The following is a 19363-nucleotide window of genomic DNA, read 5'->3' as shown; positions in this document are numbered from 1 at the left end:
TCTCTAATAGCCTAATAGCCTTCTGCAGCTACGCTATATCGGCATTAAAGGCCCACTCCCATTTTGCCCTAGCCTAAGCAAACCTTTAAGGGCCGGTATAGCCTGCTATGGTGGGCTGTAAGGCTATATTAGATTACCTCAACTACGAACTATATAACTTTGAGTGGACAAACACAGTGAAATCATCAATACACTTATTATACTCATATTAAAACCATTTAGGAACTCAAGTATACACATAACAGAAGTCCTAAATTTTTAACTAAATTTGTGTTTTGGTCAGATAACCCTCACCTCCGTGTCCTTAATAGAATCTAAAATTCTTTTTTCTTTTTAACTGTATTTTTTATTTTCGTTTTAATATAGAAACTATTGATGGTATTACAGTCACGAATCACTAGCATCATCAGCATCTTATTTTCATAAGAAATATATGGTGTTACATACAGATCCATAATACAAGTCATTTGACAATCCTTAATGCAGCTGTCAAAAACCAGCACACCATACACAAAACAAATTCTTGTTCACATTTAACAGGTTTAGCTAATGTCCATGCGGGACATTTCCTTAGGGCTTTGATCAGCAAACCCCAATCCACAATAGGTTCTCCACCATCCCCAAATTTTATCGAACTCATGGGGGCAGCCTCTGCTACGATAAGTTACCTTTTTCACTGCCATGTTTAGGTCAATCCCCCGACTTATTTGTGCATGGAAGGCACCTCAGCCACTCCACTATATTTAGCCACATTTCTTTTGGCTACTATGAGGCCCATATTGTAAAAGACCAGCTTAAAGTGAGGAATATCAACATAAATTGGGATCCCCAATATCACAAATCTTTGGTCAAGTAGTAGTGTCACTTCTACTATGGTGGCGATTTCCTGGATGATGATGTTCCAATAGATTTGGTTGTCAGGGCATTGTACACAGTGTGTACATGAAGGACCCTACGCCATCTTCACAACACAGACAGGCTGGGGAGGGTGCTTCTCACATATTGTGTAGTCTGCGGTGGTCATAGTAGACCCTGTAGAGTATTTAAAATTGTATCAGGTGCAGATGTGCATTAATGGCTGCCTCACACGGATGCATCAGCGTCTCCTCTAAGTCTATGTCCTCTAGATCTTTCTGCCACCTTTCTCTCAGTGGGCCCAGGGTGTCCAGCATATCGTTGTTTACAGTTCTATATGTGGCATATACTACACCCCTGTCTAGCTCATCCAATAGGGGCATACTCCAGTATGTCCATCTCAGTCAATACCTCTGCAATCCATGAATGTTCTTATTTGGGCAATTCTCAGAAACTGGGAAGGGTGTAGCTGATATTCCCTCTGTATTTAAGAGAAGGGAATTATATCCACATCTTCGAGGATGTCTCCCATCTTAGAAGAATCAATGTCTGCCCACGCCCCAAATCTCAGCAGTTTTGCAATCTTGCGCAACCATGTTCTCCTCCATAGGGGCATCTCTCAGGTAATATTATGGGCCCACCCAAGCATCTTTGTTGCTCTGTCCCAGGCTGCCAATGCTACCTATGTTGCTGGTTCGAATTGAAAATTCTTGTTAAGACAGCTAGATAATTATTTTTTCTGTGGCACTATCAGAGGCTTAGATTATGCTTGTTTAAAACTGATCGACTACTACGGAGGCCACAATAACAAAAGGTCTGAATTTCAGAAGGGATTACAGCAGCCTAGCCATGGCATTTGGAGCTCGCTGGAGTCTTGTGATCACTGACTTGTTGACTCCTAGATACAGAATGTTTGAGTAGTCTAGAAGGGATAGGTTACTGCCTGAATGATGGTCTGTCAAATGCAAGGATACAAGAAATCCAAAAACAGGTTTGAGCCCTCGCAGGAGCCCGAAACACGTGCCTGCCATCAATTCAGCTGTGCTTCAAAGTTTAAGATGCTGTCCACTCAGACGCCTAGATTTTATTAGTGGTTTTGGGTTGTGGGGGGGCAAGGGAGGAGGGCCACAAATGGTCTTCCCATGAGTGGGTGTCTTTTCCTAATAGGAGTATTTCTGTTTTGCTCATGTTCAGTCATAAACTGTTAGCGTCCATCCCTAACCTACTGGCATCAGTCCAAGCTTCAGCCATTACCCATTTGACCCATCTAATCAGGGTTGCCTTTGACATTGATTTATGAGGTTTTGGAACTGTAATCAAAGGTTGCCCATTGGCACCCACCCAAAACTGAAACATGTATTCTTCATAGACTTTTAAACATTTCACCACACACAGTTTCTCATTTTGTGGAACAGTGGGACTGAAGAAGCTATTGTCCAGCTGTGCTGACCTCCTGCAATCTTGCCTAGAGAAGAAGTACTGGACCTGCTATTTCATCTTGAACCCAGGACCCCAGAGTGACTCCAAGGGCTAGTCTGCTGACCACCTGAGACATAAAAGGCTCCCCACCAACTCCTGGACCCAGCTGCAGCACATTCCTGACCCCCAAGTGGTACCGCTCAGGTCTTTGATCCTTGGCATCGCTCAAGGGCACGGAAATGAAGTTTTGGGCACTTTAAGACCACGAGCGGGCTCGTTTGCATCAAGACCGCACCGTCTCACACCAAAAATCAGCATAAACCGTGGCAGCCCATTTATTCGCACTGCAGCATCAACCACTTGTGGGAGACCACCAATGCGAAGATCCAGCCTGCCCATCTGCAATACCTGGCCTGCTCTTCACGCCACGCCGACAGTCTCCCACAATCCTATACTTGCATTACTCTCCAATGCGAATAGGGCTCTGAGAAAATAAACCTTCATTGGGACTAATCTGGGATTGTATCAGGCCTGTGTTTCATTGTGGTGGGCCAGAACTCTTGACTTTGACCTGGTCCAGTGTGACCAGATATCTCAAGTTGGTGCTTTATGCTTTTCGGCACCGTTTTCACTGAAATCTTTGAAAATGTATAACTCCGGTTCTAAGGATTGTATATGTTGTTTTGGTGTCAAATGATTTATTAAACGTACTCGATTTTACTAACTTGGTTTGGGATATTTCTTGTGTTGTGCTTTCACTGTATTACTGTTTGTATAATGCATAAATACTTCACAAATTGCCTCTAAGTTAAGCCTGACTTCTTTTCGTGCCAAGGTACCCAGGATTAAGTGCAGGTTCATTTAGTGACTTTTTATGGTTCACCCTGCAAGGGATTGTGGCTGTTGCTTGACCAGGGCTCACACCTAACCCAACCAACAACCCAATTTCTCACATATGTAATGTTGGCAATTGCTATTTCCCACATACATGTTTCTATCCAGAGTAATCTTTTAGGTGCATCAAGTAGCCAATAAGATTCTGAACACAGATTGGCGTCTAGGGAGCCTATGCTGCACCACCTGACGTAATCTCAAATTTAACACAAAATGATTGCTGCCCACCTCAAGTGACCAGCTACGTGTATGCGGCGTTCCTTTTGAACACTTTCATGCCAAACATGGCGAATCAAAATAAAAATTACTTAGGATTTCCGAGAGATTCGTGATTCTTGGATGCTCTTCAGTCTTTGATGTTTTTTGTTCCAGGGTTTCACTAATAATGAGACGTGTTAGCATGGAACAGACGCTTGCAGTCTCAATGTGACACGATTTCCTGCTCAACACGTGATTAAATCCATTGTTTATGAGCACTGCTCTGAGAAAGCCTATGGTTAGACGAAACGCTATACTTGTGCTTGCATGTCTGTCTGAAGAAGAAAAGAATAAAAAGGAAAGATTCAAGCAAAATCCTACTAAATCTTGTTTCTCTCCTTCAGATCACAGCAAACAATTTGTCTGTTATTATTTTGGAACTTTGGTTGCCTCTCACTTTTTGTTATAATATAACCAATAAGGCTGCATTTCTCCTCTTCTTCCTCTGAACTTTTAGGAACAACTTGCAAGAGAGATGGGTGGCAAATGAAGTAGCTTGGGTGCACAGTGACGCTACTTCTTTGTGTTTTATTCTCAATTTGGGAATCCCACGTTTATTCTCTAGTGCCTCAGGCTACCGTTCCTCAAACCTCTCATAGGAATGATTTCTTATTGTTTTATTGGCGATAGTTTGATGTGCTACTCCTTGTTAGGCAAGAGGTGATATTAATTTGTATATGTGGTCCTTTTCTAGCATCTCCCTGGTATGTTTTTACTGAAATGTTGTACGGGCCTGACAACTCTTGTTAAAGGCAAAACACTATTTGTCATCCCATCTTTATTGCTGATTGGGACATGTGTGCAAACATAGGGGCAGATTTATGAGTTCTGGCGCATCTCTGCAAATCAGCAGGGATGCGCTAGAACTGATGCGCCACGCAATTCCCTCCTTGTGGCCCCACAGATGCGCCGCATTGTAAATGCGGCGCACCATGGTGCAAGGAAGGGCAGATGCGTGACGCATCTTGTGGTGTACGGGTGGCGCATTGCTGGAGCAGCGTCGCAAGTGCGATGCAACTCCTGCAATGTACAGAGGCCACCCATACATAGCGTGGTGCGTCACTCCTTACGCCTGCTTCAAACAGGCGTAAGGATTTGATGCAGCGTCGTAAAACTGACTCAGTGAAATCTTGTAGATTTCACTGCGCCAGTTTTACGGGGCTTTCCTACGAGGGAACGCCTACCCTGCGACAGAACGCCCACATGAAACCTGACGCAGGTTTCATGTGGCGCAGGGCTTTACAACGTGACACATCTGCCTAGATGCGTCACGTTGCAAATAGGTTGCAGGGATGCGCCACGTTTCCGCTCCGTTGCGTGACGCAACGGCGGCATAAACGTGGCGCAAGTCCGACATAAATCTGCCCCATAATATTTAGAGATATTTTGGACTGCAACGCACTTTTCCAACAATCTGACAAACATGTTTCCGTCATATTTCTGTTCAACTGAGCCCATTCCTGAGACATGCCATATGATATTTCAGAGTCCTTCAAAGTTCCTTTGCTGTCACCAATCCTTGGACTCTTTACATGATCCTCGATCACAAGTCGTACTATCGTTAATATTGCTGGCAAAAGGATTCACTAGACTGCCACTGCCCAGAGCCACTTCCTGGCATGTCTTGCCGAGATCCCGGCCATTACGTGTGGCAGAGGTCACTGGTACTTGCAACCTTTCTATCACGATGTTATCTGGTCGTCGGTTGCAAATGAGTAGTCTTTCCAGGTCTTAAGTTGTAACCTGTTTTGTGGCTAATGGACCAAGCAGCTCTTCCTTTAAATTGTTGCTCCGTTGTTGCTGTGCCAGTAGAACCGTGCACCAAGGCAGCCTAGAAGTGCCTGTAACACCTGGTGGCGAAGGCAGTACAGTACATCTGTTAATTCCTTACAGTACTGTGGCAGCAGAGCATCAATCATCAGTGATGGCAATGAGGACACAAAGTAGGCACTGAAATTAATCATTCAATCAGGGTGCGACTTATTGCCAGCAAAGTCAATGGAATTGCAGGAATTCAAAAATGGTTAGGCAGTTCAGCAGATGCATAATCAGTTCATTCACAGTTTGTTCTCTCAACACTTCCTTTTTCATCACTCTTACACTACATACAATACTGGTGGGTGATAGGCATAGTGGGGCTTTTGCAACCTCCCAACTCTTTGTAGATGGGAAACTAAAGTAGACTCTGTTGTCTGGGTTGAATCAAATCTTTAAATAAGTATTTGGTAACAGCTTATGCATCTCAGTTCCCTTGTATAGACTTTCCATTTAATAGGGGAACAAATGAGTTCTTAATAGAAATGGAGTCACTGGTAAACATAGTTCTACCTTTAACCCTCCTCTGTTTGCCCACATCCACCTTGGAATCTCTTGTGTACCTCATATGGTGCAACCTATCTATATTTTGCAGTATATAAGTAATTCCTTCTCCTGACATTCAAATTGAGGCTGTGGGACAACTAACACGCTCAAACTTACAATGTGGAAATGTTATTTCCCAAACAATAGAGAAATTGCTCAATATGTAAATTATGTAAATGCAATACACATATGTAGACAATGTGTCAGTTGTGCATTTGATTGGGACTGTTTTTGATAGTAATAACAAACCCTGAACAAGGTCATGTGACAGCTGTGCATGCTATATATATATATATATATATATATATATATATATATATATATATATATATATATATTACCTACTGGCTATCGCCAGTAGGTATATATAGTTAGGATTTATTCCCTATGGGATTTTTGAAAATTCTATGTCTAATAACTTTGGCGTTTGTGGACGGAATCGGCTGAAATTTTCAGGAAAATGGCACATTTTGTTTCTGAGCAGCCCTTGAAAATTTGGGGGGGTTTTGTCGAGGGGGGGCCGAGAAAAAAGGGGGTCCCAAAACGCGTTTTTCCCATGTTAATTTCCATAGGGCGGTTGGACTCACTTTTAGCTCGAACGGCTGAATGGATTTGCACGAAACTTGGCAAAATTGTAGGGACTGTTAGCCCGATGTGCCTTTGCTAGGTCTCAATATATGTGCTCCAGTAGTTTTTGAGAAATTAACGTTCAAAACAAGATATATATCTGTAACAGCGCTCCGGGCTGCGCTCCGGTTCGCTTACTTTTCGCGAAACGGAACTTTGCGCGCAGAAAGCTGATTGGCTCTCCGGTGTCTGTCAACATTCTAAACAGTACGGAGCGGCCGCCATCTTATCTCTCGGTAGGATCGAGAGAGAAGAAGAGGTGAAAAACGAAGGGGGAATTTAATGAAAGGGGGCAAGGTATACCCCTCTTGACCCCCTAGGAATGTTGTTGGGGTTATTAAAGGGTCCCGTGGGGAAAATAAAAAAAAAATGATTTTTCACGGTAGAAGCGCTTCACGGGCCGCGAACTGGGCCGCAAACTGGTAGCGAAACGGGAATTCGCCATTTTGTGCTTCGTTTTAATTAAATTACTAGGTATAAGGGGGTGCGGGAGACGTATCCTAATCCCCTATGTTTCCTGAGGGTGGCTGAGGAGGCTCATATATGTTGATACATCTCTTCCAGCGGCTGTGCGTGAGCTTTTTTTTTTTTTTGCTGCGTGACGTCTGTTAACGTTCGATTCGATGGAAATCAGGAAGTGTTGACCGCCAATTTGTCACTGCGATAAAATATTTTGTTATAAATGAATCCTTATTGATAAATATTGTCTGCGCCATCTTGCCTTTTTTCCGAATGCCACAATTTTGTCGTGCACGGCAGCCATTTTAGATGCCAGGCTGGTCCCAGGCTATCACCTACCCCTGCGGATGTAGTTTATGGCCCCAGCTGTAGAGAATCCAGACATGCCAACCCTCCCGATTCAGGCGTGAGACTACTGATTTCAGTGCTAGTCTCCCGCCTCCCGATTTCTGCAAGCAAAAACCCGGGGGCATATTACCAACAACTAGCGATAATTTTTGTCTCTAACTTGTTTAGAGACAAAAATTATCGCCGCACATCGGCGATTTTTATCGCAGATAAACCTTGCTATTAGCAAGGTTTATCGCAAATGCGATAAAAAACGGCCGCAATGCATGAATATCGCAGAAAAGTCAGCGATATTCATGTATTATCGAGCAAATGCTCTTAGCCATGTTATCCACCTCCCATTGGATAACATGGCTAAGAACTGCTCAGGTCAGGTGTTAGCTTTTGGAGATATTCGCGCTTAGCGCGAATATCTCCAAAAGTTGGTAATAGGAGGTAGCGATGTTAGGGACTGTTTCCAGTCGCTAACATCTTGGCACGCCCACTTTGCATGTCATTAGTGATAAATATCACTGACATGCAAAGCGGGGCCCAAGATGGTCGCTATCTCCTTTTAGCTGTCACTAACTGGTGTTAGCGACAGCTTGGTAATAGGGAGATAATTTTATCTCCGCTTTCTTGGCTTTTAAAGCCAAAAAAGCGGAGATAAACCCCCTTGATAATATGCCCCACGATTCCTCGGGGGTTTCAGCTGACAAGGCTTGGTATTGTGTTACGTGGTAATTCTTCCAGGAAACGTCAGAGGGTCGATGCAGGGGTTCTAGAAGGGGTGATAAACCATTTAAGCCTCATGAACAAGCGCATGGTCTTTTAAAGATCTGTGAATTACTCGGGGCGGCGGTGTGTGTGTGTCCTCTTTCAGGAGCGGGCGGGGGGGGGGGGCACTTCCAGCAACTTCCAGGCCAGGCAGTGTTCAATAGTTGCATCACCCTTTCTCTGCCTGCTATTGCGCTCCATGCTTCGGAAAGGTAAGAAAAAGAACGTGCATTTGAGTTTGAAATGTCCGATCCTGTAGCAGTACACTTGCAAAGCCCACACATGACAATAACCCGATTCAAGGCCCCATTCACCCGTTTTTAAAAAAATATATAACACTCCAACAAAGTAGGATTATAAAACTTTATTAACTTTTAAATATAACGAACGGAACAAAAACTGTAAAAACATTTAAACATTTTTCACAAAAAAAAGCAACAATGGTCAGAAGCTGTCTTTTGTGCGAATAGTCCCAAGGCAGCACAACGTGCTGAGTTCTGGACGGCACCCAGGTGATGTCACCTGGGTGCCGCACTGGTTTTTGGGATCCTACAATGCAGCAAAGAAAAACAGCGTGGGGCGTCCAGGGTGGTGCGGAGGGAGGCCTCGTCAGTAGCGGTCTGTTGTGCGAATAGTCCCAAGGCAGCAGAACGCGCTGAGATGTTGATGGCACCCAGGTGATGTCCAGTAAACTGCCGCACTGGTTTTGGTATCCTACAATGCTGCTCCGAAAATTGGCGTGGGGCGGCCCGGGGGGGGGGGCGTGGGGGAGGCGGCGTGAACGGGCCTCCCCAGGTGGCGGCCATCCAGCTGAGTTGCGCCCGCTCTTGCGGCTACAGCGTCTCGCTCACCATGTTGTTGAGTTGCTCCCATTCTTGCATCTTGCAGTGCAGCGATAGGCGGCTGCCACATGACTCTTAAAATGGCGGACGGCTCTTCGGTTTTGGGCCTGGTCCACTAAAATGGCCCTGGGACACCTTGGAACTCGGACGCTTGCCTGCTAGGGCTTGGGCTCCATTCTCGAAAAGCGTCCCCTCAGCCGTGAAGATTCTACAAAAGTCTTGGGGGCCCTCGACTCCTGCAGGCTTCCGGTGGGGAGCGGCTGCCATGATTGCTCGCGGAATGACCACGACGGAGCCACGAGATGGTGGTGCTCTCATGCTGACGCCAGCTTCAGTCTGAATCATCCAGAAACAAGGTGGGGCTTTCATCGTTTGGGAAAAGTGTTATTTTTAGGTCATATGACCAAGCCTTCCATCTTTAGGAAACCAAAAGTAAAATGAACCAATGAAAAGTTTTATAAACAAGTCACATGACCTGTTATGCGGCATAGGGCTACAAAAAGCGTAGAAAATCCGTTGGCACGTGAGGCGGCGTCAGTAGCGGACCGATGTGCGAATAGGCCGAAGGCAGCACAACGCGCCGAGATCCGGATGGCACCGAGGTGGTGTCCAGCAAATTGCTGCACTGGTGTGGCCATCCTACAATGCTGCGCCGAAAGACGGCGTGTCCAGCTGAGTTCCGGTCACTCTTGCGGTACAGTGACTCGAACGCGCCGAGATCCGGATGGCACCGAGGTTGTGTCCAGCAAGTTGCCGCACTGGTGTGGCCATCCTAAAATGCTGTGCCGAAAGTCGGCGTGGGGTGCCCCGTTGGCTTATGAGGTGATGTCAGTAGTGGACCGATGTGTGAATAGGTCGGAACCAGCACAAGGCGCCAAGATCCGAATGGCAAGTCCTGGATGTTGAGTGCCATAGTTGAGAGTTCTGAGCAGTGCTTGTAAGACTATCTGAAGCTTATTTGCACCTGCTGCAGCTTCACTATTGCCCAAGGTGGTGTCCAGCAAATTGCTGCACTAGTGTGGCCATCCTACAATGCTGCGCCGAAAGACGGCGTGTTCAGCTGAGTTCCGGTTACTCTTGCGGTACAGTGACTCGAACGCGCCGAGATCCGGATGGCACCGAGGTGGTGTCCAGCAAGTTGCCGCACTGGTATGGCCATCCTACAATGCTGCGCCGAAAGACGGCGTGACCAGCTGAGTTCCGGTCACTCTTGCGGTACAGTGACTCGAACGCTCCGAGATCCGGATGGCACCGAGGTGGTGTCCAGCAAGTTGCCGCACTGGTGTGGCCATCCTACAATGCTGCGCCGAAAGTCAGTGTGGGGTGCCCCGTTGGCTTATGAGGTGATGTCAGTAGTGGACCGATGTGTGAATAGGTCGGAACCAGCACAAGGCGCCCTGCACTGTTGAGCTTTTTTCAATGCCTGTTTTTTGTTGTTTCCCCTCCATCAAAAACAAAAAAAAAATATAAAACTGTGCAAAAATACAAAAAATTTTTTAGAAAAGCAGTGCTTGTAAGACTGTCTGAAGCTCTTTTGCACCTGCTGCAGCTTCACTATTGCCCTGGTGTGGCCAAAGATCGCCCATGACATAGGCGGCCGGCTCCCGAGGTCCGGCGGAACTTTTTTCCTTTTCCTTTCTGCTTCTTGTCCCACAATCCGTTTCACCTGAAGACACGACCAGGTTCCTGAATGTGTGCAGGGGGACGCTATTGATTGAATGAAAATGGCGGCTTGACACAAAGCTGACTCAAGCGTTGCTGTTGATGCTATACAGACAAAAATTGGTTTTCAGTTTGTACATTCTTCAGGATTTTTTTTTCCATCCAAGGCTGATTGAGAGTTTGTAGAAAAATGGCTTCAGATTTTCCACATATTACTCTTCAACATTCTTCCTAAATGTAACAATGTGAGACTCACTAGGAGAACGGCTGTTTATCTTTCCTTTCAAAATGCTGCCAACAATATTTTCTGAATGGAAGACACCATCTTGTAGCATAAAGGGCCGAAAGGGGTTCTGGTCTGGCCGATTGTTGGTGGAGACATTTTGACTATATCTTGGACCTGCCCGGCGTCGCCCAAAATGGCGCCGGTATAAATGGGACTCGTAACTCCTTGCCCGCAAATGTATATCTACAAAATTTTATTGTAAGTGGCCCTGTCTTATTTTAATTACAAAATGTACGTCCACCGATTCCGCAACTGTTAGACACCTTAGTTCTTGCAACCTAATGGCCCGCTCGTTACGTTCCTCTACAGTGTAAATGTCTCCTCATCATATACGATTTCAGTTTGCTCCGTGGCCGGCCCACGTGGTTATAGGCCCGTATTTGTATACTGACATTTTCACAATAAAGGTTTTTAAAACAAAACACGGTAGTAGTATTTACATTGGTAAAGTTTTTACTTTTAGTCACTGTTTTCGAATCAGTAAAAGGCAAGTGAAATAAAGCAGTCCAATTACATGACGGATAAAAGGTATAATATGTAGGAACGTAGTAAAGATAAATGGTCAAGGGCAGTTGTGTTTTCCACTCCTGCAACATAAAGTGATCGATAAGAATCTGATAATCAGGCGTATCGGCGACTAAGACAGCAGGCCGAGTCTCTTTTACTCAACGGCTCCGTCATGGAACGAAGAAATGCCCTTTTTCTCGAAAAAGGAATATATTTTACTTGCAGGACAGTTGTAAATTTTCCGGGAAAGTACATTAGCCTGGAATATTATAACATATATGTTTAAAAAAAAATAATGTTCGAAAACAATAAAAAGCGTAATTTTTAGGTCATATGACCAAGCTTTTCATCATTAAAATAACAAAAGTAAAATGAACCAATGAAAAGTTTTATTAACAAGTCACATGACCTGTTATGCTTACGTTACGCGCTGCGCGCCGCGCCCCGGATCACTTCCGGGTGCGCTAACGCGGCGTGTCATATAACGCATTACGCGACAACGTAGGTCAAGAATATAGTCAAAATGTCTCCACCAACCAGCGTTCGGAACACAACCCCTTTCAGCAGTCCAAAAAGTTCTGTTAAATGACAACAGAGGGGACAGGCAACAAGAACCATCAGTCAAAGAGGGGAGGGCAAGTTCTTCTCTTCCGGGTCATGTTGGGGCGCTACCGGAACTGATCGAATTGGTAGTCTACAGTGTTTCTGGATGTTTCAGACTAAAGCTGGCGTCAGCATGAGAGCACTACCATCTCGTAGCTCCGTCGTGGCCATTCCACGAGCAGACATGGCAGCCGCTCCCCACCAGAAGCCTGCGGGAGTCGGGGGCCCCCAAGACTTTTGTAGAATCTTCACGGCTGAGGGGACGCTTTCGAGAATGGGACCCAAGCCCTATCAGGGAAGCGTCCGAGTTCAAAGGTGTCCCAGGGCCATTTTAGTGGACCAGGCCCAAAACCGAAGAGCCGGCCGCCATTTTGAGAGTCCTGTGGCAGCCGCCTATCGCTGCACCGCAAGAGCGGGAGCAACTTAACTACATGGTGAGCGAGACGCTGTAGTCGCAAGAGCGGACGGTAAACAGCTGAATGGCGGAAGAGGCACAGTGTAGCAAAAGCGGGCGGAATGGCAACTAAAACGGTAAAGGGGCGCCCCACTACAGCGTGTCTTCAGGTCAAACGGATTGTGGGACAAAGTCCAGAACAGAAGAGTCATCAAAAGGCAAAAAGTTCCGCCGGACCCCGGGAGCCGGCCGCCTATGTCGGGGGCGATCTCAGGCTACACCAGTGCTATAAGGCTTGGGGAGGGGGTCGGAGCCAAGCGTCTTCTCCGAGTCCGTGCCATCACACCGCCCCTCGGGGGCCTCCGTCAAGCGGTTTAGGGAGGTACCATATAACATTGTTTTCAAATGCAGTCAGGTCCACAAACGACCCTCACTTACTTTGAGAACAGTGAAGCTGCAGTAAGTGGAAATAAGCTTCAGACAGTCTTACAAGCACTGCTTTTGTAAACATTTTTTGATTTTTTTGTATTTTTGCACAGTTTTATATATTTTTTTTGTTTTTGATGGAGGGGAAACAACAAAGCACAGGCATTGAAAAAGGCTCAAACTCAGAACTCTGAACTATGGCACCCAACATCCAGGACTTGCCATCCGGATCTTGGCGCCTTGTGCTGCTTCCGACCTATTCACACATCGGTCCACTACTGACATCATCTTATAAACCAACGTTATGTAAATAGTTATTTAATAAAATGTTTTACCCTGTTTCTTTGCTGGTGTGTTGTCTATATTTTTAATATTTGCATAGGGTTTGTCGTTATTTTGGGCGGGATGGGTGACGGAGCCGAGCTGTCTTGCAGCCCTCATGGTGTGGAGCTCAGTTCATCTCACTATTTTCGTATTTCTCATGAAGGGTTGTTTATAATATTTCTATTTTAGCGAGGTCAAAAAGAGATCCAATTAGTGGCCTACTGATTTTGCTCGATTACTTTTATTTTTTTACACGATTTTTCACGATCTGCAAAGACTAAACAGAGTATTGCGACTTTGTGCTTGTTTGTAAATAGAGAATGAACCAAAGAGAATCAATTGTAAAACAGTAAATGCTTGGATAATAATCAATCAAATGGAGAGACAAGCAGGCAGGACGGATTACAACGGGGGTAAAGGCCTGCGTTAACTACTCTTCACTATCTGCAAAGAGAGAGTACTACTAAGAGAAAAGAGGGGAGGGGGGCAGCGTTCAAAGCACATCAGCGTGCATAAACACGAAAAAGTTTTTATCTATCACGTACTTGACATTTTAAAGCTTTTCATATTTGCTATTAAAAAACCATTGAAATTCACTGAAAAAACCATAGGTTATAGTCGATATATAGTTAGGAATTTGCATTTACAAAACCTTGAAAATTCAATGAAAAAACCATTGGTTTTAGGCCATATATAGTTAGGGATTTGCATTTACAAAACCTTATTTTACTCGCATAAAACCATTGAAATTCCATATATAGTTAGATGCGCTAACTATATATCGCGCACCCGCAATCCACTGCTGATGATGTCACATATTACATCATTCATGACATGGTCAGTGACATCACTGATGACATCACTGATGACAACATCCAGTGACTGTATGTTTCTGTAAAGTTAAAATATGTCTTACATATTGAAGAATGAGTGGATGTATAAATGTCTGGATGAAGGATTTAGTAGGTGCAACTGATTGTATGAGGGAGTGATTAAATGTGTCTCACTGAGTGCATGGGTTAGTGATTAAACTGTATTAATTTGTGCATCATTATATCTGTTGTTCTGTAAACTGCTGCATGTGTTGATCAGTAGCTATATGAGTAACTATATGGGTTATTGATTGGTTGCCCAAGTATTTGTATGGGAGACTGAGTATGTGTGTGAGTGGCTGGGAGGTGTGTGACTCTGTGCATAGATGTGTGAACAGCTGATTCACTAGATGTTTGGGTTCAAAACTGCATGTGGAAACAGCTGTATGGGTGGTTGACTGTGTGCATGAGTGTATTGGTGAGTGATTGGATATCTCAATGCTACATGTCAAAGTAAGTACATATGTAAAACACAGTACATGCAAGAGTTGACATATATAAATTACTGTGTTTAAGAGCCAGTGAATGTGTGAGTGGCTGCATGGATCATTGAAAACTTGTATCAGTGATTGTATAAGAGAGTAAATATGTGTTAGAATATGTTTCAATAAGTAAGGTGTGTATAACTGTATAGTTGAGGAATTGGAGGTGTGATTGATTCTTTGCATGACTGTCTAGGTGTATGAGTAACTCCATGGATGAGTGACAATCTGTGAGTGTCTGTTTTCACTGAGTGTATCTAAGGTTATATCAGAGTCTGTAGAGGTTCATCGTATTAACACATGAATGATGTCATCTGTGATGTTGTCAGTGATGTCATTTGAGTTGTCATCAGTGATGTCATCAGTGATGTCACTGACCATGTCATGAATGATGTAATATGTGACATCATCAGCAGTGGATTGCGGGTGCGCGATATATAGTTAGCGCATCTAACTATATATGGAATTTCAATGGTTTTATGCGAGTAAAATAAGGTTTTGTAAATGCAAATCCCTAACTATATATGGCCTAAAACCAATGGTTTTTTCATTGAATTTTCAAGGTTTTGTAAATGCAAATTCCTAACTATATATCGACTATAACCTATGGTTTTTTCAGTGAATATATATATATATATTACCTACTGGCGGTCACCAGTAGGTAGTTATAGTTAGGATTTTGTTAAATCTCAAAATTCTATTTGGAATAACTTTGGCGCCGGTTGAAGAATCTGCCTGAAAATTTCCTCAAAATGGCCTCGTTGAGCTCCGGTCCTTCCCTGAAAGTTTTGGGGGGGCTGCATCAAGGGGGGGCCGAGATAAAAGGGGGGTCCCAAAACACGTTTCCCCATGTTAATTTCCATAGGGCGGTCGACCTCACTTTTAGCCCGAACGGCTGAATGGATTTACACCAAACTTGGCAAAATTGTATGGACTGGTAGCCCGATGTGCCTTTGCTATGTCTCAAGATATGTGCTCCAGTGGATTTTGAGTAATTTAGGTTAAAAAAAATATATATATCTATGGCAGCGCCCCGGTATGCGCACCGGGGCGCGTACCGGGCGCGCCACGCGACTTGCGCACGGAAAGCTGATTGGCTGTTGGGCGTCTGTAAACATTCTAAACAGTCCGGAGCGGCCGCCATCTTGTCTCTCGGTAAAATCGAGACACAAGAGGTGGCAAAAATAAAGGGGGGAATTGACCATAAGGGGGCAGGGTAGACCCCCCCTGACCCCCTAGGTTTGATGTGGGGGCTTTAAAAGGGCCCCGCAGGGTAAATTATATTTTTTTCGATTTTCGTGGGGGGAGCGCCTGGTACGCGCACTGGGGAGCGCACCGGGGAGCGCACCGGGGAGCGCACCGGGGAGAAAAGAGAATGGCAGAGTTTTAAAATGTAAGTCATTTTATATAAATAGGAGGTAGTTCTGAAAATAACTTTTCTTTTAATTGTTTTTGGTGTTTTATATATATATTTTTTTGTGAACATTTTTTCCTTTTTTTGGTTATTCAAAACAATTTTATCTTTTTTTTGTTTTTTTAAGTACTTCGACAAAAACAAAAGGATTTGAAAATGGCTCAACAGGAGCAAAAAAAAACAATAAAGAATCATTGTTTTTGTTTGTGAGATCACTTGTGGTTTTTATCTGCTCTGTTAATTAAGGTGATACTTTTTTCACCATAAGCAATAGTAGCCCCACAATAAATACAAACTATTTTGTAGTTTGAGAATTTACTTTGGATGTTGGGCACCATTTGACGCCATCAGTGATGTCATGAGTGCTGTTACTGACCATGTCATGAGTGATGTAATATGTGATGTCATCAGCAGTGCATTACACACGCAAGTTATAGTGAGTCCAACTAACTATAACGTGGGAATTTCAATGGTTTTATGTCAGTAAAATTTCCAGCTAACTATAACTGGTGTGAAACCTATGGTTTTTTCTGTGAATATATATATATATCAGGTAATGTTTTAACATGATGAAACACAATCTAATGTAAAATATTATTTTCAACAAAGGGAAACAATGTAATAGCAATAGCATTTAAGGTAGTATGTCCTTTTCTAAACATCAAGGTGATGGCAAAGCAAAACAACAATCTGGAAACAGAAACTTGATTAAATGCCTTATTTGCTTAGCTTTGAACCACATTTGCAGTGTTGCGGACCTGTAAAACTTAATAAGTTGACATGGAGCTTGAAACATATGCAACAAAAAGTATTTATAGAGATTAAATAGAAACAAACAATAAACCCTCCTTTTATAGCTTATGTTCAATATGGGACATACATTCAGAAACAACATTTGGAAATGCTAATCCATATCAATATTGGTTACTATTCCTGCTCCCAAAGACATCTGACATTATGGGCCATATGTATCAAGCCTTTATTGATTCGCAAAGGCCGAAATTCGCCGAATTTCGGCCTTTGCGAATCGCAATAGGCTAAATAGCATGATTTGAAATGTATCAAACAATCGCATCTTAAGGAATCGCAAATACTTGCGATTCCTTAATTTGCCATAGCATTTAAGGAATCACAATTTTGCGATTCCTTAAATGCTATGTATGAAGCATTTTACTGTTGGGAATTCAGCTTAAGGAATCGCAATTTACCACCAACTTCCAGTTGGTGGTAAATTGCGATTTCTGTTCAAAATACACTAATTTGTATTTTTGATTGTGGCATGTGACGCACATACATGCCCATAGGGCATGTATGTGCGCCATATGCACACACATGTAATTTACAGGGGTGCAGCAGGGTGTCCTTGAGACACCCCTGCACTCTTGCAATAATTCTCAAATTGCGATTAGCAAATTGCGAATTCGCAATTTGAGAATTATTTGGAAATCATTCCTATGTGCCTCCTGGCCCATAGGAATGCATTGGAAATTATTCCTTAATTGCGAATTCGCAAAATGCGAATTCGCAATTTAGGAAGATCAAGGAATCGCTAATTAAAAGCGAATTTCTTCATACATACCATTTTGCGATTCCTAAATAGCGATTCCTTAAAAATCGCTATTTAGGAATCGCAAAACGGAACTATGATACATATGGCCCTATGTGACCAATGCATATAATAACTTGTGTGAATACATTTCATGTCCAAACAGCTTCTTTATCACAGAACAGTTGCTTTGTTTTCAGGAACAATATAAATAAAAAAGGTGCAATTAGATAGCCCCGTTTATCACGTAGACTAGAACCATTTTGAAAGGGAATCAGCGTAATTATGGATTTAGTGAAATGTCAAGCATCATTGAGCATAAAAATGTATTTTGATCCCTTAACTTGGGAAAAATAGACAAGAACACTCTGTAAAAGAGCACATACTTTTCAGCTAAAAACTGATTCAAAAGTGAATGTATTATTAACTGCATATTGTTATCACAACTTAAATCACTAGCCTTGTCTCCCATGCACAGAACCCATTCTCTTCAATATAACTCCAGCCCTCTTCAAATACTATTGACATTCACTGTTCGTGGCTAAACAGTCTATTCATTTTGCAATTATGCTACACAACTCTTTCACGTACTTCAAGCAGAAATCCTAAATATCACCTACCTTAATCTCTTTCTCTTAGAAATACAGGCCTATTGGTCTTACTAGACAGTGCTGTAAAACATCACCTGTGGGGGCGTGGCCGAGACAGCGATGTGAGCAGACGCGTCTCGTGTAAGCTCCATCGCCCCGCTGCTTAATTAAGCCTGTTTTAGCGAAGTCCGGGGGGTTTCTGCTCCTGGGGACCCCCTGTGTGCTGCAAATCCTGCCAGCGATCCCTCCCGGAGGCGAGCCTCGGCCGTTGAGGCTCCTGCTGCAGACGATCGGAGCCCCGGGATCTCTGCGATCGGCCTCTGGCCGCCATCTTACAGCGGGGCCTGCTGCCGAGACGCCTGGCCTGGTTCCCACAGAGGGGGCCTGTCTATCAGCTTGGAGGAGACGCTGGAGCCCCCCTGAGCCCCGCTTGCAACTGGACTCCTCCAGCGGAGCCTGACTGCTGCCTGAGCGGACACACTGAGGCTGCTGGTGCCGGACTGCCCCTGGCGGAGGACGCAGCGACTGCCTGGGCGCCGTGGCTGGGAGAGACCCCGGCTTTGGCGGGAACGGAAGGCCCGGCCCGGAGAAGTCGCCGGAGGCCCCCTCCCCACGAGACTCGGCCCTGGCTCCAACACCCACCGCGGGACACACCCGGTGAGCTGCAGCGCGCCGCCCCCCCCCCTCTGTTTCTCCCTGGAGGGGCCCGGCGCTGGGGGGGTCCAGCCGCAGGTCTGCCCGCCATCTTGCCCCCCTGACCGGCTCTCCGCGGCGGCGCGCTTAGAGGTGGTGGACCAGCTCCCTTGTACACGCGACCCCTGCCTTCGAGCTCCCTGCTGCCCTGGGGCGCATCGGCGGGGGTCCGGGAAGCTGCTCGGAACCTGCACTTGAGGGAGGCTCAGGCCTTGGAGGGACCGGGAGGCCGAGCCTTGCGACAGCCGCCGGAGGCCCCAGCGCTGCGTGACCCAGCTCCTGATCACCGCGGGACGACTCCAACCCCCTTTGCCTGCACGTCGCCTTACCCCCTTAGCTGGCTGTTTGTGGCGAGGCGAGGAGCCGGTACACCCGCCCACGTAGCCCCCCTGCGCATCAGCCTCCTGCTGCCCTAAGGTGCCCAGTGGTCTGCTGACTGGACAGCCCTGTCTCCGGCTTGCGGGGACCCTGAGGGCTTCTGCCATCTCCTACCTCGCGGCCTGGCGCCCCTGACCCTTAGCCCTCCACTGCTGGACCGTTGAGGCGCTCGTAGGGCCCCTCTTGGACGCTCTCCCGGTCGCGGACCGGGGTCAGATCGTGTCAGCTTGCACTTCCTCCCTCAGTTCCCGGGCTTCCCGAGTGGACCATGACCCGCGACAAGGGGAACAAGCCGGATCCCCCAGCGGCGACGACTAAGGGCACGTCGGTGGCCGCCATGTGGGGCAAAACGGGCTCGCCGCCCTCA

The sequence above is a fragment of the Lissotriton vulgaris genome, chromosome 6 (genome assembly GCF_964263255.1).
Source record: "Lissotriton vulgaris chromosome 6, aLisVul1.2, whole genome shotgun sequence".
In the NCBI taxonomy this organism is placed as follows: Eukaryota; Metazoa; Chordata; class Amphibia; order Caudata; family Salamandridae; genus Lissotriton; species Lissotriton vulgaris.
Note: the sequence above shows the minus strand (reverse complement) of the source record.